Genomic DNA, 6,008 nt, shown 5'->3' with positions numbered 1-6,008 from the left:
GTTTTATATTAAAATTGCTACTGGTAAATTTAATTGGTAAATATTCTAATTATACTAAAAATTAGAATATTTACCAATAAGCAGAGTTTTTTTTAAAGTGTACGACGACTTTCTTAAAAATAAACTTTTGCTTTGTTTTTAAAATATTCTATGCAGTTTTGCCAAGAATAGAGTATATTTTTTATTGATATATCCATTCTGAAATATTCATTTTAATTAATATACAAAGTCCTATTTCATTGAAAGTCATTAGTGTATGAACTTTTTTAAGAGACACTATATTTATATTTCAATATAAAGCTATTTTGTACTTTATATTATTTAAACAGAGCTCTTTATAAAATTCATTGATCCTATTTTATTTAAACCAATATCTAAAGTATACCTAAAGTAAAGTAAACCAATACCTAAAGTACCAATGAATAAATAATGTAGTTTGTTAGGAATTAGCATTATTCTAAGAGATAGTCAGAATACAAAAATGAATGTAGTAAATGCAGAATTGTCAAATTTCTTCTTGCGCACTCTATAAGAAAACTCGATAAAATTCTTTAAATCTTATTCATTTTGCCTTCTTAGTTGAAATAAAAATATTTAAAGAATTCCAATCTAACCACATAGTTTTTTAGTTTAAATTAGTCAATTGTTTTTACAACTAGAAACCTGCCCTTGTACAGTACAGAAAAAAAAACAAAGTTTTGTTTTCCTTCTTTCCAAGAAAGACACACATAGAGCCCATGCAGAATATTCGCCGAATGCGATAAAATTGTAAATTCAGCGAAAGAAATAGAGTTTTCGCGAACAATTTATCCATAGTTAAGAAAAATATATATTCCCATTGATCATGAAAATTACATCAATATGATTTTTTTTTAATAAATCTTGTTTATTTTATTCGATTACAGTAATTTTTTATGGATATGTCATATAACAATTAGAATTATATTAAGTCCAGATAATTTAAGCAACAAAAAAGCAAAGGGAAAAAAATTCAGATCACATGTCTGTTGCTGCATTACGCGATATCATGCAATAGAACTCTTTCCTTTGATTAACACTTTTTATATTTGAACCTTTAATAAATGTTTGGATAATTTATTGGCTAGTAATTTGGAGTGTTTAGTGTGGGGCCTGCACATGAATAAAAACTTTTGAGATCTTACTTTAATACATCATTTAACATATTTCTTATACATTTTTCAGTCTTTGCCAGCTTTTTAAGGTAAAAGGAGAAACAGTTTCAAAAATATCTCTAGATTGCAAACAACACTTACAAACGTTTAACATTTTAATTACTACACATTTCGTATTTTGAAGCAAAAATAGAATATTTACCATATTACTTCAAAATAGCGCGAAAACTAAGCAAAATTCTTCCCAATTTTCTCATTTCCCAGGTTTTCTGGACACCGGATAAATGGTTATCTACTGTAGTTGGTACTTAAAAGAACCTTTCTATAATTAAAATATGAAATAGGAGGCTAAAATGAAATTGAGAAAATTAGAAGAAATGCAACAATTGAAACGATTCATTGTCAAACATTGCTGTTAGTGATTGCAAGAAAATGTGTGATTGATGGGCTTTGCCGAGAAATAATCCACTGATTTCATTGGCTGAGTGCACAAAAGCTAGTGCTATATAAAATCTTTTGTTATTATAACCAACCTTTGTTGTATAACCAAGTAATTTTTGGAGAATTTTATTACGCTAAAAGTAAAAAATTTTGTCAAAAAAAAAACTATCCCAATAGCATTGAAACAAACTAGAACAATAAATGGATTCAGCCCACAGACTAAAAGGGGAAAAAATCCACTTTTATTATCAGAAGCAAATATCCTAACCTCTTCCCCCACAATCTTTGCCCATTCTGAACTATACAGTCCCATCTTCTCCAAAGAGGTCAAAGGTTTATTCACTCATTTAGCTACCATGGGAGTTTAATGTGGTATTCTAGTTTAACAGGGTTATAATGAAGCAAATTTTGATGCAAGTAAGGTATTGCTAAGTTGATGATATTTCAACTGTTTGGCAATAAGTGTCCATCTAAAAAAAGGGGGTTAAACGGATGGTAAAATAATTTGAATTAAGAAAAAAAATTCCTGCTTTTCTTCAAAATTCCCTGATCTTTCTAGGCTTTTATCCAAATTTCCCTGATTTTCTCTAGTACAAAAAAATTCCCTGATAATTCCAGGTTTTCCAGGAGGGTAGCCACCCTGATATAGCAATATAAAAGTATGAAAGAATTGTTCAAATATTTTATGCAACATAAAATAAGAAATTTTTTTTTCGTTGCATGAAATATATAACAGGGTGCATAGTCAAATCTTTCAACAAAAAATAAGCACCTTTTAAGTACTTTTTAAGCACTAAAAGAATATTTTTAAGCACTATATACATTAATAAAATGCAAAATAGCTTTCAGAGACTTTACATGATCATTATAAAATAACTAAGTTTCTGATTTAAAAAAAAACTCTTTTTCTTTCTTGATTATATAAACCACCATAAAAAGATGAAGAGTATTCGCATTGCTTGAAATACAGCAAAACAAAAGTATCGAAGAATCAATTCAAAAATTTCATGCAATGGAAAATTAGAAAATTGCACTCAAGTATTATTATGAAATTAAATATAAACAATTATGTTTTGTGGTATTAGTGCTTTAGACAAAAATGTTACAAAACAGAATATAGCCACTATGAAGCATTTGTTTATGATAGACTATAATTCAACTCTCATAGCACAATAATTGAATAGCCTCAATAAAAAAAATCATTAGAGATTTAATTCTAACATAAAACTTAATTTGAAAAGTTTGTTTCTGAGATTGAGTTTTGTTATCACTCATTGCAAAATCAAAAGTTAGCTGCTCCATAAATTTTTAATATAACTTTCACATGTTTATAGTATGAGGCATTAAGAAATAAATACATTCATAAGCAACTACTATGATAAAACAACCAAGAAATAAAAACATATACACATAAAATGTGCAACTAGAAAACAATTTAAATGTTACCTGCAATAAGATTTTGTTGTTCTTCATGGCAAGACATCTTGTATTGTTCAAAAATTTTGTTTGGAATTTTACCAAACCTAAAAGAAAAATAAAATTTAAACATTTATTTTTTTAATGTAATTTTTTAAAAAAAATTTAATGAATCATAAATTAATTTAAATTTTATACTAGTTTTAAATAAGTATAACTTAATAGAGCTTAAAATAATTTAAAATTAACATACATATATATATAGAAGAAATATTGTTGTTTCAAGTTTCTAGATTCAGTAAGAAATAAATTATGATTCTTTCAACCGAAGTGGAAAAAACAGTTTTTAATTGCAATGAAGTTCAAATAATAGTATTAATTTCCAAGCTGTTTAATACATCATTATAATAAAAAAGCAACACTTAGGAATAAAAATAAATTTAATGCATTTCTAAAGAAAATAAAATTATTGTAGAGCTTTAATATTTTACTTACATGTTAGAAATGAAATATAAATTTTTATATTTTTTTAAAAAGGCAGTTATTATCATATTTAAACAGTTTATGCCATAAACTGTTAAAATATCATAATCAGTTTTTTAATGCTTTTCAATTAACAAATCACATACTAAAGATTGCGTACTACTGCAAATAACAAAATTTATTCACAATTACAAATAACATACTTATTTTTGTTCATTGAAAGTTGTTTAGTATGCGACTAAATCTAAATGATTCATGTATTTTAAAATTCTGTACAAAACTAAAATAAATAAATTGAAAATAGTTATTTTATTTATTCATTTCCTCCAGTTTCTCAGTTTTTTTCTTTTCATAAAAGTTTTTCCCACTTTCCTTCAGTGAAAGGCTGTTTCTGGACAAAATGAATGGGACACAAATTTAAAAGTCAACATAAAAACATAGCTCCCAACATGGATAGAAAAAAATCCAGTAGATTTTACAAAATAATACAAATTTCATGATAATTGTTGCATAATGAACTATACACATAGTTAATTTTAGGAATTTTTATGGTCATCAAAATAGAAAAAAACTGTAATACTTTACAGTTATGATTTTATATTAAATGAACATTTATTCTGTTTATTCATAATTTTTAATAGTAACAGGCATCAAAGATAGTTAAAAGACTTTTTAATTAATTTCAAAAAGGGATTTCAGCATAAATAAAAAAAACTGAACATTTTAAAGCAAAAAAAAAAAAAAAAGTCTTAAACTGATTTGTATAAATGAGACTCGCTTTATTATGTGTCTATTCAATATCTATTCATATTAAATATCTGTGTAAAAATGCTATTTCAATAGGGATTTTTTTATGAAGCTCCTTGTTTAATTGTATTGCTTGTCAATTGGCTGTTAGAAGATACAACAAATGTAATTCATTACAGAATTAATACTTGTAATACATTATTTTGTTCCTTCAGTCAAATTACCTGTGGGCGATGTTCAATTTATAATATCAGGTATTTTGTTAAGTACTTCTTTTGTGATTGCTTCAAGATTTTAAAATAAATATTTTTTTTTAACTTTATAATTGCAGTTTAATCTTGTTAGTTTTTACCCAGCAACAGAATGTATATATGTTACTGCAATAAACGGCTAAAATATATACTTGGTCATGTTGAGTATCACTGCTCGGTATGTCCTACATCAATATTTTTTTAAGGTCAAGTGCCACTGCCCATGATGCATTGAACCTTAAAAAATATTTACCTTTTCATTATACCACTTTTCCTTTTAACACTCAGGTGTCATCTAATAAGATGAACCAACAATTAGTAAAAGTTGACTATGATCCCTAAAATAAACAAATAATGTCTTAATACCTTAATAACCTCTTAATATTTAAGTGAACAAATAACATCATAATATTTTAGAAAAAACAATTAAGCTTAGTTATAAAAAGCAGTTAAATTTATAATTCAACAGAAAAAGTCTCAAAATAAGGACAAAAGAAGTTTAAATACTAGCATGTATAATTTAGACTTTGTTAAAAAGATATTTACACTTTTATTAAAAAAATATATACATATTAAGCTTATATTGAATTATTCAAGTGCTTTTAAAAATGCTATATATTTTTGAGACATGCTAATTTTGAATGTAATTAAATAAATTCTACAAAAAAATTCCAAATTTTAAAAAAAGAGAAAAATCAGATCTTTTTTCCTTTATAGACACTTTATGGTTATGCTGCAACAGTTATTGCACAACATAGAAGTTTGTGTCACAAACCCTTTAACAACTACAGAATTTTCTTAGTTACAGAAAATATTTTTAATGATAGCAAATGCAAAGTATTAATATTTTAATTAACTAAATTTAAAATAAAATTGTTCACCACTACATGCAAATGATTTAAATTAATGTATGAAAAGTCTGATACACAAAAGCTCATAAGTTTGAATTAACATTGAACAAAAAATTTATTTGTTTTAAAATTTCTGCTTTAGTTTACTACCACTAGGATAAATATAGCATTCATGATCACCAAGCACACTACAGGATAAAAGAGGCCTTCTAAAATGACTATCCTTCCTTCATATTTTTAAATTTTAATATTACAATAAAACATTTTTTTTCAAGGTACCGAAGTAAATTGATATATTTACTTTGGTCAATTCATAATTGTAATACATCAATTTCCAAAGTAAATTGATATATTTACTTCGGAAAATCAAATAACTTAAATTTAATATTTCATAAGAACACTAATTTTGACAATGCAATAGCCATTGTTAAGGTGACATTTAATGTTATCGATGTAGAAAAAATATAGAAATAAGTTTAAAATAATCATACCATTACTTAATAATTTGAGTACACAAATATATACAATTCTTTCCACACACATAGACAATTAAGAAGAAAACAAATTGAAGGGGTAAAAATTGTATTTTAGAGTTTAGGAAGCCTTAAGAGTTTCTGAAATCCAAGGCAAATATTTAGAGATTACATGAAAAAAAAAGAAGAAAAAGTCAAAGTACAGAAAAACAA

General features: G+C 25.4%; 1 long non-coding RNA gene across 1 annotated transcript; it reads right to left on the bottom strand.

Annotated features, from left to right (window-relative positions):
* Window positions 1-865: 865 nt before the first annotated feature.
* LOC147806828 (uncharacterized) lies at window positions 866-5,745 on the bottom strand. Its single transcript, XR_015435268.1, has 2 exons — window positions 4,725-5,745; window positions 866-3,097 (listed from the first exon to the last, which is right to left on the bottom strand). It is a non-coding gene; the product is annotated as an uncharacterized LOC147806828 (long non-coding RNA).
* Window positions 5,746-6,008: the final 263 nt, after the last annotated feature.

Source organism: Parasteatoda tepidariorum, chromosome 7, assembly GCF_982258835.1.
Source record: "Parasteatoda tepidariorum strain Cologne lab strain chromosome 7, Ptep-v5.0, whole genome shotgun sequence".
NCBI classification, from domain to species: domain Eukaryota; kingdom Metazoa; phylum Arthropoda; class Arachnida; order Araneae; family Theridiidae; genus Parasteatoda; species Parasteatoda tepidariorum.
Note: the sequence above shows the minus strand (reverse complement) of the source record. Positions and strands in the feature narration are given on the sequence as shown.